Source organism: Bos indicus x Bos taurus, chromosome 5, assembly GCF_003369695.1.
Source record: "Bos indicus x Bos taurus breed Angus x Brahman F1 hybrid chromosome 5, Bos_hybrid_MaternalHap_v2.0, whole genome shotgun sequence".
NCBI classification, from domain to species: Eukaryota; Metazoa; Chordata; class Mammalia; order Artiodactyla; family Bovidae; genus Bos; species Bos indicus x Bos taurus.
Window position 1 is genome coordinate 11092237 of NC_040080.1, and position 25233 is coordinate 11117469.

General features: G+C 42.8%; 1 protein-coding gene and 1 non-coding gene across 2 annotated transcripts in view; both read right to left on the reverse strand.

Moving 5' to 3' along the window:
- LOC113892267 (cat eye syndrome critical region protein 2) overlaps positions 1 to 25233 on the reverse strand; it is a 116987-nt gene that overhangs the window by 84256 nt on the left and 7498 nt on the right. The gene's annotated exons all lie outside the window — the stretch shown is intronic.
- LOC113893904 lies at positions 9338 to 9441 on the reverse strand. Its single transcript, XR_003511416.1, has one exon. It is a non-coding gene; the product is annotated as a U6 spliceosomal RNA (small nuclear RNA).

The window sequence follows — 25233 nt, forward strand, 5'->3', positions numbered from 1 at the left end:
GTGCAGCCTTCTCTTCCACTAACCTTCCTCTGTGTCTTACAAGGCTGCTTCAAGGATATGAAATAACCAAGGAAATGCTTTAGTGAAACCTCCTCAAAGAGTAAAACTGGCTAGCCGAAAGAAATGCTGGTATAGAAGTTCTTCCATTAAGACTCCAAGATCAGTTAATAAAGGAATATTCAAGTCAGAGAACTAGTTTCCAAATCTGTAATTTTGTTTTTATTTAATATGCCTCTTAAATGAGATCTTCTCTTGAAATTAACTTAAACATCCTTTCTCATAGTTTTCAAGGATTTTAGGCTCCTCTGTATTCATACATGAACACCTCAGGAATCCTGGGCAGTAAAGGGTTAACCTACTAAGTTCTGTGTATGCTCAAAGAATTACAACCAACTTCATTTAATTATTAAGTAGCCAATAAGCTAATCTCTGTGGCTGGTTAGTGCACTAATGAAATAAGGCCTTCCAGCTCAGAGCTGTCATTCTAATCAGGAGACTGTTCTCAGCTAGTAGAAAGAGATGGCAGGATCTAAGCACTCACATTATGAATTTGGGGAAAGAGAAAAGAATCTATGTCATATTTCACTCTTTGTGTTTAAAGGTACCCAAGCTCCTGAACTGACATTTAAAGAAAACTCCAGCCAACGACAGCAGACCACACATTCTTTTCAAGTACACATTAAATAACTAGCAAGCCCACGTTATGGACCACAATACAAGTCTCAATCAACTTTAAAGGATGCCAACTTGAGGCAAGAAACTGTGGAGTAGAGGAGGCATGTATCCCCAAAAGGAAATAATAGACAAAAACAACAGACAACCCCACTAGCAAAGACAAACATATCCCCACATACACGCTGGCTACTGGTTACTTCTTTTAGTGAGCTGCTTCTCTACATGTTCTTGACTTTCTCAACTATTACATTTGCCCTTATTGTTATAATGTCTTCTTATATATTAAGAACATGTACCACATGTTTTCATATTCACTATAAATGTTTTTTCTTTACAGTTTAATTTTGCATTAAAATTATGAATATGAGAAGTTAAAAAAAAAGATGCCAACTCTACTTGTCTGACCAAAATAGAATTAAGTTAGAAATCAATAACAGAAAACTCTGACAGATCCCCAAGTATATGAAACTAAATTAACATACTTCTAAATAACTTTAGGAAAAAAATCAAAATAAAAGGGTGATAAGCCTGAATGCTTTTCCCTCAGATGAAGAACAAGACAAGGATGACTGCTCTGGTTGCTTCTATTTGACGTTTTATGGGGAGTTCTAGACAGAGCAATAAAGCAAGAAAAATAAAAGGTACCCAGATCAGAAACAAGCAAAACTGTCTTATTTATAGACATCATCACATCATCTATGTTGAAAACCCAATGGAATCTACAAAAATACTGCTAAAAAAGTGAATTTAGGAAAATTACAGGATATAAGATCAATATATAAAACTCAATTGCATGTTTATAAACTAGCAAAAAACAACTGGAATCTTTTTAAAATGTACAACAGCACAGTAAAAACCAACTTCTTAAATGATTAAAAATTTTTAAAATATACAACAGCATAGAAAACAAGTATAAAATGCTTCAGGAAAAATCCAACAAAAGGTAGGACCTAAACTGAAAAACATAATATTTTTCTGTGAGAAACTAAATAAAATCTAAACAAACAGAAAAGACTAAATACTATTAAAAGGTCAATTTCCCACAAGATCTGTATATTCCTCACAATCCCATTCAAAATCTCAGCATAATTCTAAAATCCATATAGAAGTACAAAGGACATAAAATAGGCCGAGTGAATATCACTAACATTATTTAATTTTAAGAATTATGACAAAATTATAGTAATCAAGACAGTGTGGTATTAGCCTAAAAACAGACAAGTTCAATAATGAGACAGGATAATGGTCCGGAAGTGAGCCCACACACCTGTAAGCAACTGATTCTTTATAAAAGGACAAGAGCAACTCAATGAATAAAGGATGTCCTCTCAACAAATGGTGCCACAATATACACAAAACAACAGTTGTGATTAATGCCTCACACCATAAGCAAAAATCAATTCAAAATGGATCATAGATCTAAATATAAAATCCAAAACAGGGTTTCCCTTGTGGCTCTGTGGTATAAAAAAAAAAAAAAAAAAAAAAAAATCCACCTGCCAATGAGGGAGACATGGGTTTGATTCCTGGTTCGGGAGGATCACATACTGAAGAGCAACAGGGCTGTGCGCCACAACCGCCGACCTAGAGCCTGGGACCCGCGCCTGCTGAAGCCTGCGAGCCCTAGAGCCCACACTCCGCAACAAGAGAAGCCCGCGCACCGCAACTAGAGAGCAGCCCCAGCTTGCCGAAACTAGCGCAAGGCCCATGGAGCAACAAAGACCCAGCACAGCCAAAAAAAACACAGAAATATTTTTTTAAAACAATAAAACCTAAAGAAAATATTAAGAACAGCTTCCCCAGTGGCCCAGTGGTTAAGACTCCACACTTCTACCACAGAGGGTGTGGTGGGGAAGTTCCACATGCCTCAAGGTGCAGCCCTCCTCCGCAAAAGACAATGTAAGAGAAAACCTCTGTGACCCTGGGCAAGGAAAAATGTCTTAGATATGATGATAACAAAAGCACAACCATAAAAGAAAAAATTGATAAATTAGAATTCGAAAATTGTAATTTATTAATTAGAAAAGACAACTCATAGACTAGAAAAGAGAAAATTCATAGACTGAAAGAAAAGACAACTCACATAGTGAAAGAAAAGATATGTAAATAATTCTGACAAAGGACTTCCATCCAGAACATATACACCTAACAGACTAATTTTTAAAATAACCAAAATATCCTAATAGAAATTCCATCAACAATACGTGAATCACTAACACACACATGGAAAGGTGCTGACTATCATCATCATTAGGGAAGCAGCACTCCACACCACCAGAACGTCATAATCACACAGACGATACTGAGCAGTGATGATGAGGGGAAAAACTGGAACTCGTGCAGCCACTGTGGTAACAAGTTTGGGGTTTATTATAAAGTCAAACAACTCCAGTTCCACTCCTAGGTACCCAGGCAGGAGAAAAGAAAATACATGCTCACAAAAATACCCATTAGCAAATACACCAAGTTATTATTCATACCAAAACAAACGGTGGAAACAATCCAAACGTCCACCACCTCACAAAAAGATCAAGAGAGAAGAGGAGTATATCTTTATAACGGAATATAACTCAGTCAGAAAGTATTCGAGGGACTTCCCTGGAGGTGCAATGGTTAATACTCTGCGGTTCTACTGCAGGGGGTACAGCTTCAGTCCCCGGTTGGGGGACTAAAATCCCAAATGTTGTGCAGCCAAAAAGACAAAAAGGGTTCAAAAAAGAAAAACTGAGGACATATCCAAAAGACATAGGCTTACCTGAAAGAACCACAAAGGCCAAAGCTAGGACAATTTGGGCAACAAAGCTCACAGAGCAAAATGAGTATCCAGAGTCTCCAGCTGACAGTAACAGGCTGAGGAGACATGCTGTCAACAAAGCATAAAGCTGAAGCCAAGACTGAAAACCGAATCAAAGACGGACACGTATTCAAATAAAGTCTGGGTTTAGTTAGCAGCATTGTACCGAAGTATCTTCATTTTGACAAATGTACCCTGGTCGTGTAAGATTAAACATCAGGAAGGCTGGGTAAAAGGTATTCAGCAGGAGTCAAAAAACTAATGTCCACTGACCAAAATCCAACCAGCCACCTGCTCTTATCAAGTTTTATTGAGGAAGTTCACCCGTGGTCCAGTGGTTAGGACTTGGCGCTTTCACTGCCAGGGCCTGAGTTCTGTCCCTGGTTGGGGAATTAAGATTTCGCAAGCCACATGGCATACCAAAGGGAAAAAAAAAAAAAAAATCTACTGGAACATAGCCATACCCTTCATTTACTTATTGTCCAGCTATGGCCGCTTTTGCCTTACACTGGCAGAACTAAGCTATTCCAAGAAGAGACAATCTGTCCACAAAGCCTAAAATACTTACTATCTGGCCCTCCACAGAAAAAGTTTGCTAACAGGGTAATACATGAACTCTCGGTACTGTGACAGTAACTTTTCAGTAAATCTAAAATGATTCTAAAATATAAAGGGTTCGGGGCTTCCCTTGTGGCTTAGTGATGAAGCCACACTCCTGCCAATGCAGGAGACATAGGTTCGATCCTTGGTCTGAGAAGAATCCACACGCCACAGAGCAACTCAGCCTGTGCAATGCAATTACTGAGCCCTCATGCCACAACTACCGAAACCCACGCGCCCTAGAGCCCGTGCTCAGCAAAAAGAGAGGCTACCACAATGAGAAGCTCGCTCCGCAACTAGAGAGTAGATCCTGCTCATTGCAAGGACAAGGCTCTCTTGGGGTCCCCTCAACCAACTGTACAAAGATAGATGAGATTATGATTACACAGATATGCAGCCAGTTACTTAAGAGAGCCCCCACCCCCTTCAGAACCTCTCCCCTCTCTCTGGCCTTCCCAGGCTTGCTGGCTTTCCTCATGTTCCCAAACCTGGGAGAAAAGCAGATGGCAGTCAGCACAGAACTCAAAATGCAACCCCTGTTTAAATACAAAGATTTTAAATTCAAATTGAAGTGTTCTGCAGGAAGCAAGACTTTGCGAAGCGCCTCCCCTAGGGGCTGGGAGGTAGTGATCTCTGGCTTCCTTGATCTCAGCTGCGCGACCCCATAGACGGCAGCCCACCAGGCTCCCCCGTCCCTGGGATTCTCCAGGCAAGAACACTGGAGTGGGTTGCCATTTCCTTCTCCAATGCATGAAAGTGAAAAGTGAAAGTGAAGTCGCTCAGTCGTGTCTGACTCTTTGCAACCCCATGGACTGCAGCCTACCAGGCTCCTCTGCCCATGGGATTTTCCAGGCAAGAGTACTGGAGTGGGGTGCCATTGCCTTCTCCGCACCACTCCTTAATAGTCAGTGGTAGGAAACCACTACCACCTACTCCAGAACACCTCATGGCTGCGTGTTGCTGAGCCCTCCACTTCCCCCATACCTTTTTTTTCTTTTGTGTATTACAAACCTCTTTTCCTCAGTGAGGCAACCTGAGTTTGGGATAAAAACTGAAGATATTCCTGAAGATTACACTGCAACTACACTCACAGGGCAAAGACCTGTATTTTTCAACTTCAAGGAAGCTAAAACATTTTTAAGAAAAATTTATAAATCAAACACAAAACATTATCTAATACCTGGCGGTGGTTTAGTTGCTAAGTCGTGTCCGACTCTCGCGGTCCCATGGAGGTAGCCCAGCAGGCTCCTCTGTCCATGGGGTTTCCCAGGCAAGAATAATGGAGTGGGTTGCCGTTTCTTTCTCCAGGGGATCTTCCCCACCCAGGGATCGAACGCAGGTCTCCTGCCCAGCAGGCAGACTCTTTATCGACTGAGCTACCAAGGAATTCCGTTTATTCTAGACATGATCCCTGCAGGTACAACATAGTAGATACTGTCCAGGTCCTCAGAAAGTCTGAAGAAAAATGAGGAAGCTCAGACAAAATGTGGAAGCCAAATGTGATTTCTAGATTTTTTTAAAAAAGTAACACTATTTTAGAAGTTAACATAAAATATATCCAACTATGATATGTTCACTTGAGAATAAGCCAAATAAAGAAAAAATAATCACCACAGAAGCTTCAGCTTGCCAGCTTTAAATTTGAAGATATGCTTAAAGAATGTGTCTCTTAAATCTTAAGATTTCTGAACAAAATTCAGAAAGGATGACTGACTATATTTACGTTAGTAAAATCCACCATTTCCATTCATGGTGTACTCATGCTTAAGCACACTCCCGATGCTCCACTCACCTCCCACACCGTCCAAATCCTAACCACCATGCACAAGTGGTCTTCCCAGGAGAAAACCCGGAAACATCAGAGCGGAAGACAACTTGCCTCACCTGAAGATAAGAAAGTGGAGGGCCAGCGAATGGAGGAGACCTCCAAGGTCCCAAAGCTAAAACTTGGAGTGAGGCCAGGCTCCCCAGCCTGGCGGCCCAGCGCCTGCCCTGAGCAAGGCCTCCCTCCCTGTTCCCCGTCCCTGCTGAACCAGACCAGCTCACACCTCTGAGCCCAGTGCTTCTCCTGCTTCAATATGCACAGGAATCACCTGGAAACCTCACTTAAATTCAAAGTCTGAAACAGCAATCTCAGAGTGAGGCCTACGATTCTGCATTTCTAACAAGCTCCCAAGCGATGCTGCTGCTGCTGGTCCGCGGTCCACGGATGGAAGGGAAGGTCTGGCAGCATGCGATTCTATCCTAGCCAATTCAGACTTTTACTTCCTGTACAATTTATGACTCCTGAGTCTACAGGAAATCTCCCTAGCCCTCAGTCTTCTCATAAAAATTCTGTTTTATAAGGCCCAAATGATAGAATTCATACATCTATTCAAAATTCTTGGCATTTACTGAATTTTTGGTGAATAGCTAATTTGAATACAACTTTTAAGTTGGCATTATTCAGGTATTTGACATGTTTTAAGGCACTTAATTTCCATATGAATTCAATGGGTAAGTATATTATCCCCACTTTTAAAAATGAGAAAACTGGGTGTGCCGGCAGTCAGTGTCACAGCGCAGTGCCACACAGGTGCAGAGCACGGCCAGGGGAGGACGCCCAGGTTGGCCCACAACCTGCACTAAGCACCTCACTCTCCAGAAATGCTGTTATTTTTCCTCCTCAACTCCAAATCCCAGTTCACAATTTCCACCACACGTTTCTAACTTGAGGCTGTGTGTAAGCCCAACCTCAGCGTGCCCCACGTTTACCACCTTCACCCCAGACGCAATCCTCATCTCAATGAAGAGTAACTGCATCTGGGCGGCCCCCAAGCCAGAGTCCCAAGACTCACGGGGATGGGAGAGTCCTCCCATTAAGTCCGCACCCCCTCCTCACAGCACTGAGCTTTACAACGCCCACACTGTCCTGAGGTGAAATTCACAGATAATAATGCCTTCTTACAACCATAAATATAACTTACAACCATGAACATAATTGATATATGACCCCAACTATAATCAAGAGAAGACAGAAATTAAGTACATAATAAAAAGTATTCCAAAATGTAAATGCTTAAGCATGGACTCACTAGAAGACACAGCAGTCATCTGTTAACACAGAACCCAAAATAAAAACACAGACCAACACCGAGCTGAGGTGTAAGCAATTAACTATGATCAGTGATGAGTAAGATACGATATAGGATATTCCCAAACAGTGAAAAACTCTCATCAACGTTTCAAACAAAACAGTATCATCTTTCCTTGGTTCTGAACAGTGGCACTACTAAAAATCTTGGTACCTGTTTAAACACTGCAAAAACTACCCTTGTTGACAGGTAAAACCGTAAGTTTGGATTTAAATCCCAGTTTTTCCTTTACCTGCATGAAAGACCTCAGGCTGGACGTGTGACGCCTAGCACCCCCACGCCCATCCTCTCTCCACCAGTGCTGCCTCTGACCTCTGGCACCAAAAGGCTTCCACAAATTCCCAGAACACCCTGGGGATGACACACCCCTGGGGATGGAACTGGGTCCGGTACTAGTCTCTTCAAGCCACTGTCCAACCAACTCTGTGTCCAACCCTCACCCGCAGCCCCATTCAATCTCCAGCTTGGGTCAGCAGCGCTCACCGAGGCAACTGGACAGCCTGGTGGCTGCCTTTCTAGTTCCAACCTGCTGCCTCTGTACTAAGAGGGAACTGAACTCTACTCTCCATTCAGTCAACAAATATTTTCTGCACACTGACTATTAGCCATCCTGCTCTAAACACTATAAATCACAACATTCTCCTGCTCAAACTAGAATAGCTCATCACCTATGGCAATTTTTCAAACAGTGCTCTATTTTTATCTGTTTTATATACTGAGTTCCTGCATAAAATTTCCTTTTAACAAAGTGATTCACAGCTTTAAAAGTTTGAAAACCCCGACTTCAGAATAAAATCAAATAACCTTCCTATCTAACCATCACCTCAGCACTAACTGAGCCTCATCTCCTGTACCCCCATCAACCTTGCAGATGGTTCCACAGTGCCATCCCCTCTCTGGCACAGTCTCTTCCTCCCTTCCACATGGCCTGCCATCCTACTAAGTGACCCTCTCTCTGTACCTATGCACCTGTTAATTCTCTACCCAGCCTTCCAGGCTAAGGAAGCTGTGAAACCGTCCCAATTCCCCTACACCCATCCCCCAACAGGCTCAGCTATTTTTTTTGTAAAGCTAGTAGCTTCTGCTGTATTTTGCACACTTTCATTTCACAAATACTGTACTACAATAGTCTATTTGAACATCTACCTCTATAATATCTCCCCTTCTCTCTCCGATTTTGTGGGCAGTGACTAAGTCTTTTACTTTACTTTCTGGCACCTGTCAGTGTACAGAGCTCTCCTCCTCTCAAGGGTAAGCTGCCTGAGTGATATTAGTAGGTTTCTCTTCTTCTCAATCTAAAATATAAATTTCCCTACCTGTTGATGTAGGCAAAACCAATACAATATTGTAAAGTAATAAACACTCTCTGATAAAAAAAATAAAAAACAAAACAAAACAAAAACAATAAATTTCCCTACCCAAGTGATCAAAATAAATATCACTAACAGTAAACAGCTTCCTAGGTGGCACAGTGGTAAAGAAATCGCTTGCCAATGCAGGAGACACGAGAAATGTGGGTTTGATCCCTGGGTCAGGAAGATCCCCTGCAGAAGGAAATGACAACCCACTCCAGTACTCTTGCCTGGGAAATCCCATGGACAGAGGAGCCTAGCAGGCTACATTCCATGGGGTCGCGCAGAGTCGGACACGACTGAGCACGCAGGCACACACACAACTAATGTTTACATGAAAAGACGGTCATGGAAGGAACAGTCCTACTCACGGCTCGGGGGAAAGTTTGCAGTGATCCAAAACACATCTGCTTCACTGACTATGCGAAAGCCTTGTTGTGATATGGATCACAACAAACTGTGGAAAATTCTTAAAGAGATGGGAATACCGGACCACCTTACCTAATTCCTGAGAAACCTGTACGCAGGTCAAGAAGCAACAGTCAGAATCAAACATGGAACAATGGTTCAAACTTGGGAAAGGAGTATGTCAAGGCTATGTACTGTCACCCTGCTTATTTTTTGTTTTAAATATTTATTCATTTACTTTTATTTATTTTTAATTGAAGGTAATTGCATTACAGTATTGCATTGGTTCTACCGAACATTAACAGGAGTCAGCCATAAGCACCCATGTCCCCCCACTTCCCTCCCCATCCCACCCCTCTAGGTTGTCATCGAGCAAAAATACGGAATGCTTCACAAATCTGCGTGTCATCCTTGCACAGGGGCCATGCTAATCTTCTGTATATTCTTCCAATTTTAGTATATGTACTGCCGAATCAACTATCACCCTGTTCGTTTGTCTTATATGCAGAGTACATCATAGGAAATGCCAGGCTGGATTCAAGGCTGCACAAGCTGGAGTCAAAATTGCCAGAAGAAATACCAACAACCTCAGATATGCAGATGACACCACCCTGATGGCAGAAAGTGAAGAGGAACTAAAAAGCCTCTTGATGAAGATGAAAGAAGAGAGTACACAGCTGGCTTAAAACTCAGCATTCAAAAATCGAAGATCATGGCATCTGGCCCCAGCACTCTGTGGCAAATAGAAGGGGAAAAGGGAGCAACAGTGACAGATTTTATTTTCTTGGGCTCCAAAATCATTGCGGATGGTGACTGCAGTCACTGAAATTAAAAGATGCTTGCTCCTTGGAAGGAAAGCTAGGAAGGAAAGCCGACAAATCTAGATGGCATATTAAAAAGCAGAAACATCACTTTGCCAACCAAGGCCTGTATAGTCAAAGCTACAGTTTTCCAGTAGTCATGTACGGACGTGAGACCTGAACCATAACAAAAGCTTTCGAACTGTGATACTGAAGAAGACTTGAGAGCCTCTTGGACTGCAAAAAGATCAAACCAATCAATCCTAAAAGAAGTCAACCCTGAATATTCAGTGGAAGGAATGATGCTGAAGTTGAAGCTCCAACACTTTGGTCACATGATGAGAAGAGCCAACTCACCTGAATCTAGCGAAGACTGAGGGCAGGAGGAGAAGAGGGTGACAGAGAATGAGATGACTGGATGGCATCACCAATTCAACGGACATGAGTTTGAGCAAACTCCAGGAGATACAGTGAAGGACAGAGAAGCCTGCACACTGCAGACAATGAGGTTGCAAAGAGTCGGACACAACTGATTTCAACAGTAACAACTTGAAATCACAGCAGCTTCTGACATGAAATAGTAAGTACCCACGGACACATATGAAACAATCTTGCTACAACTGTTTAACTTGTATCTAATCTTGAGTTAAGAGAAAAATTCAAAACATGTAACATTCTGTAAGACAACTGACTGACACTCATCAAAGGGTTATAAAAAGCAGAAAGTCAAGAGGACTACTCTAGATGAAAAGAAATTAAACAATATCCAGGTGCAATGCAAGAAACCTTGACCAAAACCAAACCAACAATGAAAGATATTTTTCTGATGGAGGCAGGGGGAGGAACTGAATATCAGATTAGATAATACTATAAATATGATAAAGTTATATTATGAAACTTTTTAATTTTCCTTATAAGTATTAATAGTATTGTGGCTGTAAAGGAGAATGTTATTTTTATATTGTTCTTAGGCAATGTATGCTGAAATATTTAAGAATGAAATATCATGATGTATGTACGATAAAAAGCCTTTGACTGTGTGGATCACAAAAACTGTGGAAAATTCTTAAAGGGATGGGAATACCAGACCACCTCACCTCCCTCCTGAGAAATCTGTACGCAGGTCAAGCAGCAGCAGTTAGAACCGGACATGGAATAATGGACTGGTTCCAAACTGAGAAAGAACGTCAAAGCTGTATACTGTCACCCTGTTTATTTTACTTCCATGCAGAGTACATCATGGGAATGCCAGACTGGAGGAATGAAGTACAAGCTGGAATCAAGATTTCCAGGAAAAATATCAATAACCTCAGATATGCAGATGACACCATCCTTACGGAGAAAGCAAGAGGAACTAAAAAAAAGCCTCTTTATGAAATTCAAAGAGAAGAGTGAAAACGTTGGCTTACAACTCAACATCCAAAAACTGAAGATCACAGCATCTGGTCCCATCACTTCATGGCAAATCAGATCAGATAAGATCAGATTAGTCGCTCAGTCATGTCCAACTCTTTGCGACCCCATGAATCACAGCGCACCAGGCCTCCCTGTCCATCACCAACTCCTGGAGTTCACTCAGACTCACGTCCATCGAGTCAGTGATGCCATCCAGCCATCTCATCCTCTGTCGTCCCCTTCTCCTCCTGCCTCCCAGCATCAGGGTCTTTTCCAATGAGTCAACTCTTCGAATGAGGTGGCCAAAGTACTGGAGTTTCAGCTTTAGCATCATTCCTTCCAAAGAAATCCCAGGGCTGATCTCCTTCAGAATGGACTGGTTGGATCTCCATGCAGTCCAAGGGACTCTCAAGAGTCTTCTCCAACGCCACAGTTCAAAAGCATCAATTCTTTGGCGCTCAGCTTTCTTCACAGTCCAACTCTCACATTCATACATGACCACAGGAAAAACCATAGCCTTGACTAGACGAACCTTTGTTGGCAAAGTAATGTCTCTGCTTTTCAATATGCTATCTAGGTTGGTCATAACTTTCCTTCCAAGGAGTAAGTGTCTTTTAATTTCATGGCTGCAGTCACCATCTGCAGTGATTCTGGAGCCCAGAAAAATAAAGTCTGACACTGTTTCCACTGTTTCCCCATCTATTTCCCATGAAGTGGTGGGACGGGATGCCATGATCTTCATTTTCTGAATGTTGAGCTTTAAGCCAACTTTTTCACTCTCCACTTTCACTTTCATCAAGAGGCTTTTGAGTTCCTCTTCACTTTCTGCCATAAGGGTGGTGTCATCTGCATATCTGAGGTTATTGATATTTCTCCCGGCAATCTTGATTCCAGCTTGTGTTTCTTCCAGTCCAGCGTTTCTCATGATGTACTCTGCATATAAGTTAAATAAACAGGGTGACAATATACAGCCTTGACGAACTCCTTTTCCTATTTGGAACCAGTCTGTTGTTCCATGTCCAGTTCTATCTGTTGCTTCCTGACCTGCATACAAATTTCTCAAGAGGCAGATCAGGTGGTCTGGTATTCCCATCTCTTGAAGAATTTTCCACAGTTTATTGTGATCCACACAGTCAAAGGCTTTGGCATAGTCAATAAAGCAGAAATAGATGTTTTTCTGGAACTCTATTGCTTTTTCTATGATCCAGCGGATGTTGGCGATTTGATCTCTGGTTCCTCTGCCTTTTCTAAAACCAGCTTGAACATCAGGAAGTTCACGGTTCACATATTGCTGAAGCCTGGCTTGGAGAATTTTGAGCACAGTGACAGACTTTATTTTCTTGAGCTCCAAAGTCACTGCAGATGGTGACTGCAGCCATAAAATTAAAAGATGCTTGCTCCTTGGAAGAGCTATGACCAACCTAGACTGTGTATTAAAAGCAGAGACATCATCTTGCCAACAAAGGTCCATCTACTCAAAGTTATGGTTTTTCCAGTAGTCATGTATGGATATGACAGTTGGACCATAAAGAAAGCTGAGCACCGAAGAATTGATGCTTTTGAACTGTGATGTTGGAAAAGATTCTTGAGAGTCCCTTGGACTGCAAGAAGACCCACCCAGTCCATCCTAAAGGTAATCAGTCCTGAATATTCATTGGAAGGACTGATGCTGAAGCTCCTGTACTTTGGCGACCTAATGCGAAGAACTGACTCACTGGTAAAGACCCTGATGCTGGGAAAGACTGAACGTGGGAGAAGGGGACAAGAGGATGAGATGGTTGGATGGCATCACCACCCCGATGGAAATTAATTTGAGAAAGCTCTGGGAGTTGGTGATGGACAGGGAATCCTGGCATGCTGCAGTCCGTGGGGTCACAGAGAGTCAGACACAACTGAGCCTGACCATGCATTTTATGCATTATTTAAAAAGTGCTTATTTATGTTTATACACAGTGTGCATGGGCTTCCTGGGAGGCTCAGCGGTAAAGTATCCTCCCCTGGAGGAGGAAATGGCAACCCACTCCATATTCTTGCCTGGGAAACCCCATGGACAAAGGAGCCTGGTGGGCTACAGTCCACGGGATTACAAAGAGTTGGACAGGACTTAGCAGGTGAACAGTTCTGTTCAGTTGCTCAGTCGTGTCCAACTCTTTGCGATCCTATGGACTGTAGCACGCCAGGCCTCCCTGTCCATCACTTCCAATGAGCAGTTGTACAACAACAATATTCACATCATCTGAAGCAGAACTATATTCTGAAGAACTATCCTCTTCTGAGAAACCAGTAGTATATATGCTGCTCAGACAATCAGAGAAAGTATCTGTATAGAATTCACCAAAAAATGTTTCTTCACTCAAAATTTTGTGACGTCATTTTTTGAAAATTTTACACCTATTATATACACAAGGTTGGAGCAAAAACCCAATGGAGCAAAATGTGAATGATAATAACAATACTGAATTGTATAATGAACCCGTGATCAATATGAAGCTCTAACAATGTTACACGATGATGTCAATTGTATCAAGTCTACAAACATGTCTCCAATCAACAACATTTTGGTAACAAAACATGTATTAATACATCTCCAGTTAATACAGTCATAATTGCATGCAGGTGTAAGAAATACTACAGAGAAACCCGAGCACTTTGCTCAGTGTCCTCCAACACCAACATTTTGCACAACTAGGATACTGCCACCAGCAAACTACATCCACTGATCTTATTCAGATTTCTCCAGTTTTACTTGTACTAATCTGCATGTGAGTTTGCATTCACAGCTTTTTATCCCATTAATCATTAAGTACTTGAGGAACCAAATGCAAAATAAACAAATTGTTTTTGTTTCTTAAATTATCGTGTACCAACTATCTCAATAATCTACTCTTTATTTTCATCATCAAATTCCGTCCTCCAGAGAAAGAGCTAACACACACAATGCTGATGCTTCTGTAGCACCACTGCAGCCAATTTTTCTTTAAGATTTATTTATTTTTTGGCTGTGCCGGGTCTCCCTTGCTGCATGCAGGCTTTCTCTAGTTGCGGAGAGTGGGAGCTATTCTCTAGCTGCAGTGCACAGGCTTCTCTTTGCACTGGCATCTCCTGCTGCAGAGTACGTGCTCTAAGGCACCTGGGCTTGGGTAGCTAGGGCACACTGGCTCAGTAGTTGTGGCCTCAGGCTGCCGAGCACTGGCTCAGTAGTTGTGGCACAGGAGCTTACTTGCTTCCCGCCATGTGGGATCTTCCCGGACCAGGGACTTAACTGATGTCCCTTGCATTGTAAGGCGGATTCTTAACCACTGAAACACCAGGAAAGCCCGCTGCAGCCAACTTTTGAGGAAAATCCCCTTTCACAAACCCAGAATGAAGATACGTCTTTTTCAACATAAAATGATTTCTGTATTCTCCAGAATTAAGCTGAACTTTGCTTCTAAGGGTTAGCCCTCTGGACTGTCCCAGACAGTTCTATGCAAGTAGAAAAATACCACTTACTTCTCAGAGATCAAATGAAGAGCTATAAAAATACTTCTCATACACTATCAACAAAACATGCAAAAAGCAACTATAAAACCACAACTGTAAAACTTCTAGAAGAAAACACAAAAGAAATTCTTGGTGATCTTGGGTTAGGCTATGATTTTTTAAATACAATACCAAAAGCATGATCCAAAAAAAAAAAACCGTTAAGTTTGATTTCTCGAATTTTAATATTCTGCTATTCAAGAGACACTGTTGAGGAGTTCCCTGGTGGCCTTGTGGTTAGGATTCTTGGCTTTCACAGCTGTGGGAGGGATTCAATCCCTAGTTGTGGAACTGAGATCCTCCAAGCGGCGTGGCAAAAAAAAAAAAAAAAAAAAGACACTGTTAAGAGCATTAAAGATAAGCCCTAGAACAGAAGAAAATATTTTCTCAGTATGCACCTTATAAAGATCTTCTATTGTAAATACATGAGAAACTCTCAAAACTCAATATTAAGAAAACCCATTTTTTTAAATGAGCAAAAGATTTTTTTTTTTAATGGGCAAGGATTTTAAAAGATAATTCTCCAAAGTATGTGGATGGCAAATAATACTCGGTACAATTAGTCATGAGGCAAATGTCAATTCAAAACACAACGAGACAGCAGTATACACCTATTAGGACAGTTTTCAAAACCACACTGACAAGAACACACTAGACAGAGAGGAACTGAGGCTCACGCACAACTGGAGGGAATGCCGGAAACCACCACACCGCTTTCCAAAGGAACCGCACACTTTCCGGCACTCAACAATCCCGCTGCTCGGTATTCACAATGACACCTGTACATGAGCGCTTAGGCAACTTTATTCATGATCGCCCAAACTAGAACTAGCTCAAATGGTCTTCTGATGAATGGATAAACAAACCGGTGTGTCCCAACAAAGGAATATTTGGCAATAAACAGAACTAACTGCTGACACATGCCACAACAGGAATTAACCTCAAATGCACTCTGCCAAGTAAAGACATGGAACCCAAAGGGCTGCACACTGTACAGTTCCATTTATGTGACACAGATGAGTGACTGCTGAGGGCTAGAGGAAATGCTTAGTTACCAAGGCGCGTGATCAAAGTTCTCGGGGCTATTCTACACCTTGACTGTGACAGCGTTCCACAACCATAAAAAGTCACAGAATGTATACGGGGCTGTTAACATGCATAAAGTATGCTGCTGCTGCTGCTGCTGCTGCTGCTGCTAAGTCGCTTCAGTCATGTCCGACTCTGTGCGACCCCATAGACGGAAGCCCACTAGGCTCCCCTGTCCCTGGGATTCTCCAGGCAAGAACACTGGAGTGGGTTGCCATTTCCTTCTCCAATGCATGAAAGTGAAAAGTGAAAGTGAAGTCGCTCAGTCCGACTCTGAGCGACCCCATGGACTGCAGCCTACCGGGCTCCTCTGTCCATGGGATTTTCCAGACAAGAGTACTGGAGTGGGGTGCCATCGCCTTCTCCGGCATAAAGTATACATTAATTGAAATAATTTAAAAAGAAATTTGTTTGGAAAACAATTTGGCAGTTTCTTATAAAGTTAAGATGACCCAACAATTCCATGGCTGGCTATTTACTCAAAAGAATTGATAACAAATATCTACACCAAGACTTATAAGTGAATATGCGAAGTGGAAGTCATTCAGTCGTGTCTAACTCTTTGTGACCCCGTGGGCTCCTCTGTCCAGTGAGTTCCCCAGGCAAGAATGCTGGAGTGGGTTGCCATTTCCTTCTCCAGTAAGTGAATATACAAGCACTTATATTCATAACAAGTGAGACACACAACAATACGCCTCTCAAAATCATGCTGACCAAAGCCAGATACAAAGGAACATGGACTGTGAGACTATCTATGTGAAATTCTAGGGATGGCAAACTAATCTACAGTCACAGAAAGCAGATGAGTGACTGCCAAGGGACACAAGGAAAATTCAGTGGTGACAAAAACGTTCTATATTTTTGCAGGTGATTTTTGACTGCGGTATGCGGCTTGTGGGATCTTAGTTCCCTGAACAAGGATCAAACCTGTGCTCTCAGCAGTGGAAGCACAGAGTCCTAACCACTGGACCACAAGGAAACTCCCTCAAAATGTTCTACATCTTGATTGAAGTAAAGATACTCAAAAGGGTGCATGCATTGGGCAAAACTCAAACTACATACTTAAAAAAGATGCAAGTTTATTGTATTTATAGTCAACAAAACTGATTTTAAAACACAATGTTAATGAACACTTGACTCTTAGCATAACCCTATGGAATGAGCAAAAAACTCTCCAACAAAGAAGCTGAGGCTCAGAGAGTCTTGTCCACACCTTGAGCACTGCCTGGACTGGAGCCAGTATTATTCCAATGAAATCTTTTTTCCTTATTATTTCACCTCACATATTTACAGCTTGAAGTTTAAATCATTTGATCAACTTTTCCCTATTACTGGGATAAATGACTTGGCTTCAATCTGCTTAAAAACTATCCCCAAAACCAAACAAATATGTAATCCAGGATAGAGGTGAAGGACAACATCTATAAAAGTCACTGTGGGGACTCACTGTGGGGACAAGTGACAACATTCAGATATTGATATATTACAGGATTATTGTTAATTTCTTAAATGTGAATATGCTGATGCAGTCATGTGGGAGAGGGTCCCTATTCTTAGGAAGCGCATGGCAAAGTATTTCAGGAGAAAAGTATCACACTGCCAGCTTACTTTCTAATGGTTCATCAAAAAAGAAAACATAAAGTAGAATGTTAACAACTGGTGAATCTAAACTAAAGGTATGCAAGGCTCATCTCTATTTGTCTTTGACCTTCACTGTAGATTTGAAACATTTTTAAGTATAACGAAAAAAGACCTGAAGCTTTACAATTTTTTTATCATTTACAAATTATTTTACTTTGTGAATATTAGTATATCAATGTTTATCCACTTTAGATGAAATTTTCAAGAAAAAAAATTTATAAAATCAGATACTAGAAACAGTTTTGAATCAAACACTTTTAAATCTATGAGTGAAAACTATAAACGCCAGTCTTCCCCTGGCAGTTCAGTGGAGAGGAATCCGCCTGCCAATGCAGGGGGTACAGGTTCCATCCAGGTTCCATCCTTGGTCGGGGAAGATCCTAAATGCCTCAGCGCCTAAGCCCGTGCACCACAATTCCTAAGCCTGTGCTCTAGAGCTCACAAGTCGCCACTAAGGAGCCTGCATGTTGCAACTACCGAAGCCCGTGCGCCTAGAGGCTGTGCTGGCATAAGAGGAGCCACTGCAGTGACAAGACCATGCGCTGCAATGAAGAGCAAAGCCACAAAGACCCAGAGAAGCTAAAACAAATAAAATTTAAATAAAATTATTTATTAAATTATGAATGCCAACTTTTAAGTGTGAAAAGAATAATACAATTTGAAAATAACAATTTGGCAACTATTATGTAATAACTGACTCAGGCAAAGCACTGTGCAAGGATTAAAATGGGTGAAATTTTGATGGTAAACAGGACATTTACATAGCATCTCCCAACCAGGTATGTCTCCAATTATAAGGGAAAGACAGTAAATTCACAGCGGAGAGAGCTGGCAGACACCACCTCAAACCAAGCAATGATAATAATAACCATCGCCATCGGACTAAGTGACATCACGTGACTCTTGATCTGCTGCCCTAAGGACACACCGCTCCTTCAGCACTCCTGCTAAAACACAGGACCTCAATTTCATCAAGAGAGTGCATACAACAAACCCATATTGAGGGACAGTCTTCTTTTCAAAAGGTCAAGGTTATGAAAGACAAAGACTGAAAAACTACTCTAGGCTAACAGAGCTGAAAGAGATCCAATGGCTAAATGCAACACATGATCCTACCTTAAAAACCCAAGCCACCAAAATAATTTCTAAAATAATACTTAATTTAAAATCATAAAAACCTATAAATTACACATTAATATCTAAAGATCTTATTCAGTATTCATTTCCTGATTCTGATAACTGTACTATGGCTATGTAAGAAAACGTCTGTATTTTAAAGCTGTTGAACTTTAGTCATAGCCAGACTAGTCTCCCAATGCATGGTTCCCTCTGTTCAGCCATACAACCTTGCCTCTGGTTTAGAGTTTATTGGGATTGGGATCTAAAACCACTTGTAAACTATGATATGGTGAAGTCAATTATCCTTAAAATTTATTGCCATTAGAGAGTATTTATGTATTTTATTAATGTGTTTGCTTCCTCCTAAGTAAAAGTCTCGAGAAGGCAATGGCACCCCACTCCAGTACTCTTGCCTGGAAAATCCCATGGATGGAGGAGCCTGGTAGGCTGCAGTCCATGGGGTCGCTAAGAGTCCGACACGACTGAGCGACTTCACTTTCACTTTTCACTTTCATGCATTGGAGAAGGAAATGGCAACCCACTCCAGTGTTCTTGCCTGGAGAATCCCAGGGATGGCGGAGCCTGGTGGACTGCCATCTACGGGGTCGCACAGAGTTGGACACGACTGAAGTGACTTAGCAGCAGTATAGTATATACGTTAGTCACTCAGTTGTGTTGACTCTTTGCAACCCCATGGGCTGTAGCCCGCTAGGCCCTTCTGTCTATGGGATTCTCCAGGCAAAAATACTGGAGTGGGTTGCTATCCCCTTCTCCAGGGGATCCTCCTGACCCAGGGATAGAACCAAGGTCTCCTGCATTGCAGGCAGATTGTTTACCATCTGAGCTAAAGGGAATTCCTTTTTAAGGCATAAAAACACTGAAACGTTTAGAAGTGAGGTGTATCGTGTCTGCAACTTACGCTCAGGGAACAGACAGGCGGTTCCTAGGCAGAGGTGGTGTGATGGGTAAACGGGCCAGCAGCACAAATCTCCTTTCATAAGGGGATGGGATGTACAACATGGTGACTGTGGTCAGCAATACTGTGTTGTACGACTGGTATGTGAACACTGCTGAGAGAACAGATCTTAAAAAGTTCTCTTTGCAAGAAAAAAATTTTGTAACTATAGGTGGTATTGAATGCTAGCTAGACTTGTTGCAGCGATCAGCCCTTAATATATACAAATATGGAATCATTATGCTGTTCACTTGAAACTAACATGTTATATGTCAACTGCATTTCAATTAAAAAAAAGTACAGATAAGTTGACACATGAGAAACACTAAGCAGTGCCTGGAGCACCCATAGTGGGCACCAAATTCATGTTAGTTTTTGTCATGAAATGTAAGATAAAAATTGACTATGAAATTCAAGATGAGACTTCAAACATAGACAGTAATAAGAGAAGTCTAATGAACAAAAACACTAGTCCTATCTTGGGTAGAAAAAAAATCTTTCTGTCCATGGCTGTTATGATAGTAAACAACTAAAAATAAAACCTCAATGCTCCATTGAGGATTGGTTAAATAACATCAGACCATAAATGCTCCGAAGCTATTAAAGTCACAATGTATGCTATGAAAGGGCATTCTACATCGTGTATTATTGTTAACTGAATTAAACAGGAATCCGGAGAGTATGTAAAAGCATGAGCCCATGTTTATAAAATATTTAATACACGCATATACCCTTCTTTGGGGGGCAAGGAGTGCAGACTCCCCCAGATGCTTGGGGGTTCCTGCAGGATGGACAGCAGTGGCGGCGGTGGCAGGGGGAGGCTGAAGTCTTCCTATTAATCCCCTTAATTTCTGCTCCTCCAAATGCAAGAGTTTGGTTTGCATAGAGGATTCTTGTTGTGACCTAAATGCTTTTTCACACTAGCATGGTAACCCTTGTATTTCCTAAACTACAATCCCAAGAATGGGGATTGATCCAGTGCATCTTTTCAGGCAAGATGTCAGGTTACCAGCCAGGATATAGACTTAATATAGACACAGGAGGAGAGAAAGGGGGCAAAGGGCAGGTAGAACAGTCAGATTAACTTCCAAAAATTTTTGTACAGCCAGGAAGGAGATAAGACAAACAAATAAGTGAAGGAAATACTCCTTTCTGTGCAGCTGTTACTCCCCCAGGCATGGGGAACTGTGATTAGAAAGAACATATCACACTGCTGGGCTTCCCTCATAGCTCACCTGGTTAAGAATCCACCTGCGATGCAGGAGAACCCAGTTCGATTCCTGGGTCAGATAGATCTGCTGGAGAAGGGATAAGCTACCCACTTCAGTATTCTGGATTGGAGAATTCCATGGACTGTATAGTCCACAGGGTCGCAAAGAGTAAGGCACAACTGAACGACTTTCACATCGCACTGATAGCTATCCTGTTTGTACATAAACTCTCGTTACAGAAGGATCAGAGTCCCATTTAAGTAGTAGTCTTCAGTTCAGTCGTTCAGTCGTGTCCGACTCTTTGCGACCCTGTGGACTGCAGCACGCCAGGCCTCTCTGTCCATCACCAACTCCAGGAGTTTACTCAAACTCATGTCCATTGAGTCAGTGATGCCATCCACCCATCTCATCCTCTGTCGTCCCCTTCTCCTCCCGCCTTCAATCTTTCCCAGCATCAGGGTCTTTTCCAATGAGTCAGCTCTTCGCATCAGGTGGCAAAGTATTGGATAGAGTTTCAGCTTCAGCATCAGCTACACTATCAGTAGTAGTCTTACAGATCATTAAATACTAACAGACAGAATCTAAGAACTGGAGAATTTCAAACAATCAATAGATAAACAAATCTAAAATTCTAATGATAAAAAGGGTGCATTTCTGGGCCCAGATTTTCATTTTCATTTTCCTAAACAGGAAGCTAAAACAAGGAGCAACTGGCAATGCTAGGGGTGGGGTCACTACCACCCCACCTTCTGACAATCAGAAGGGGAAGAAGAGTGAAGAGGACTGCCAGCACAAAACAGGGAGGAAAATTTGGAAACTGACTCTTTTAAAAAGCCGGGGAAGGGTTGTCCCACAATGCACCTCTTCAGTAAGGCACTAAAATGTTAACACGGGAGGAATTGAGGATTCTTCTTATATTGCATATTATTCATGAAAATTTTTTTAAACATTCATTCTTTTCCACCATTCTCTTAAGCCTCCTAGAGAGCTCTCTTCCTCTCTCATTCCAGGAAAATGCAGTTTTAGCCGCTCCCTCAGCCTCTCTCCAATAGCCTTCTCTAATGCCATCTCTTGCTTTTGCTGTTGTTGTTCACTGGCTGCTAAGTCGCGTCCAACTCTGCAACCCCATGGGCTGCAGCATGCCAGGCTCCTTCCTCTGTTCTGCACTATCTCTGAGAGTTTGCTCAAATTCATACCCATTGAGACGGTGATGCTATCTCTAGCCTCTTCAAATCACCAACCCAATGGCTGTTTTCAACTGAAATTGTAATTTTCTTGTACTTCCCTGAAATGCTCAGCAATGCAGACCCTAGAACTGTGCAAGCATCCTGTAACCATGCACAGGCAGCTGCCTGGGCACCTAAGGACATCGTCACTGGGCAGCACACCTGCCACGATCCTCCAGACCCCAGGTTCTAGGACAAACCACCCTGCTTTTTAGTGCAGCGTCCCATCACTTGCAGCCCCCAACATCCTTACCCCATACCACCTTCCTGATGCACCCAACACTACCATCTAGTTCCACTCAAAGCCAGCGACAAAGGCCTCTTCCTGTCACCCCTACCTGCAGCATTTTACACCCACTCCACTCCTAGAGTTAAGCCTAGAGATCAAAACACGTAGTACTCAGGACATTCTTTGTCTAAACTTTAAGATCATTCTTGTCTCAAACTTCAGTGCCTGAATAAAAAAGATCCACACAAGCGGGTCTGGCATTCCAGGCTTGCTGCAGCATCCTGCCTCCATCTTTCAGCAGCTCTCCACAGAAGAGAACTCTCATCTCCTTGCGCTGACTTCCTCACTGTGACCCCCTCCTAGCGCTGCCTTCTCCAGGAAGCACTTCACTCAGGACCCCAGAGGCCTTTGAACTCCTAAAGCCATGGCTGCCACCCAGCCAGCCACCCTTTCCTCCCCCACAACTACTCCAATTCCCCAGGGCAGCAGCAGAACCGCACCCAGTCCCTTAGCTCTGCAATCATTCTGGGGCAGTTAGTATTAATAAAAGTGACAACAGAGAAAGGAGACTGCCTGGGATTTCAGATTCCACTTTTCTTTGTAATTTCACTACTACTTTAGATTTCTGTAACATGCAACTCTAAAGTACAGTTATATATAATTAAGAGAGGTGCTCCATCAAAAGTGATGAAAATCTAGCTATATGGACCCAGGCATTCTCAACACTGTTAGAACATTCCCCTCCCAATCCCCAATTTCCAGTAAGGAAAGCTGGGGTGCCTGCTTCAACAGCACAGTGGAAAATAGGAGAGAATAGGTCTTTCAGAAACAATGTGTGGGATACTAACCCAAATCAATACCAGCCTAAGAGTGAGAAAAAATTAAATCCCTTAATCATGACACAAGTTTCTCTTAGTCACCTTTCCCCTATCTAAGTGTCCCCTAGACAAAGAACTGATTATAAAAACTGTCTCTCACACCTAGAAGACTCTGCAAACACAACCTTTCAGGGAAATAAAAGAGACACAATGGGGGTGGGGGAGAAAAGATTTGCTAGATTTGCTAATTTAACACATTTTCTGTCAAGCAAATCAACTGTCCTCAGTGTATTGTTGTTGAAACAATGACCACTCAGGGAGTGGTGTTCATCAAAAGCAACTGGCCTAGAGAAAAACACTCTCCCCTCCACCAGACTGCTCAGAGCACTCTCAGCTGTAAGAACTTACCCCATTCTTAGCAATTATTAATGGGAGGTGACTTGAAGGTTCAACATTAAAAAGATAATAAACAGTTTAGAATAACCGTGGCCCCATCAGTGCCTGTTAGCACTTACTTGCGGGTCATGGGGGAGCACAGAAGGGTGCAGAGTCTGTGATGACATTCAGTCCCAGGGCCACTCGCCACCCAAAGAAAGCCCAAGCGGGTGTTGTTGACGTTCGGTCTCCAAGTCATGTCCGACTCTTCGCGACCCAATGGGCTGTATGCAGCACGCCAGACTCCTCTGTCCTTCACCATCTCCCAGAGTTTGCTTAAATTTAAGAGGCTGGGCGGGGCCAAAGCTGAAATGACTGTGACAGTGAGACGCACAGGACAGGACACGTGTCCAGTGCCCATCTTCCAGGCCACACAAGGTCAGGGTTCCAAACGCTGCCTTCCGAACGTTTCTACATAAACCGCATGCGCTGGGTGTGTGGATGATCCACATCAGAGTCGCGGCCGGAAGGGCCTGACTCCACACCCGGAGGCCCGCAGTGCGTGACGGCTCAGACCGCCACCACGCAACCTTTCCTGCCACTAAAATGATGCCCAGTGTGAATCCACTACGCCCGCGGTGCCGCCAGAGCCAAGGCCGCACAGAAGGCCCAGGTTCTGCCTAAATTACACACCTCGTACTGCCTGAGGAGCTCAGTCCCCACACAGGGGCGCACACACTCACTGTCCACATGCACATGCGGGCGCGCCACACGCACGCTCACCACCCCTGGCTTCAGTCCCGCAAGAGGGCTGAGAGAGGGCCGCCTTCAGGTATGCACGGCGTCGGGGCTCCCTCTCCACAGCCCCCCAACATGGCACAGGTGGCATCGCGGCTCCCTCTGGACAGCCCCCCAACCTGTTCTCTTCCCCTAAATGATTTTGGGTGGGGCAGGTGTGTAAGGGTGTGTGTATGTGTGTAGGGGTGTGTTTGTGTATCAGTCACTCAGTCGTGTCCGACTCTTTGCAACCCCGTGGACCGAATCTTGCCAGGCTCCCCTGTCCATGGAATTCTCCAGGCCAGAATACTGGAGTGGGTAGCCGTTCCCTTCTCCACGGGGGATCTTCCCAACCCAGGGATCGAACCCAGGGATCGAACCCAGGTCTCCTACATTGCAGGTGGATTCTTTATCAACTGAGCTACCAGGGAAGCCCTAAGAAAAGAATTAAAGGATCTGTTTCCCAGATAGAAACAGAATAGAAAGGGAAAGACTAGAGATCTCGTCAAGAAAATTAGATACCAAGGGAACATTCCATGCAAAGATGGGCTCGATAAAGGATAGAAATGGTATGGACCTAACAGAAGCAGAAGATATTAAGAGGTGGCAAGAATATACAGAAAAACTATACAAAAAAGATCTTCATGACCCAGATAATCACGATAATGTGATCACTCACCTAGAGCCTGACATCCTGGAATGTGAAGTCAAGTGGGCCTTAGGAAGCATCAATATGAACAAAGCTAGTGGAGGTGATGGAATTCCAGTTGAGCTATTTCAAATCCTAAAAGATGATGCTGTCAAAGCACTGCACTCAATATGCCAGCAAATTTGGAAAACTCACCAGTGGCCACAGGACTGGAAAAGGTCAGTTTTCTTTCCAATCCCAAAGAAAGGCAATGTCAAAGATTGCTCAAACTACCACACAATTACCCTCATCTCAAAAGCTAGCAAAGTAATGCTCAAAATATTCCATGCCAGGCTTCAACAGTACATGAACCATGAACTTCAGATGTTCAAGTTGGATTTAGAAAAGGCAGAGGAACCAGAGATCAAACTGCCAACATCCCTTGGATCACTGAGAAAGCAAGAGACTTCCAGAGAAACATCTACTTC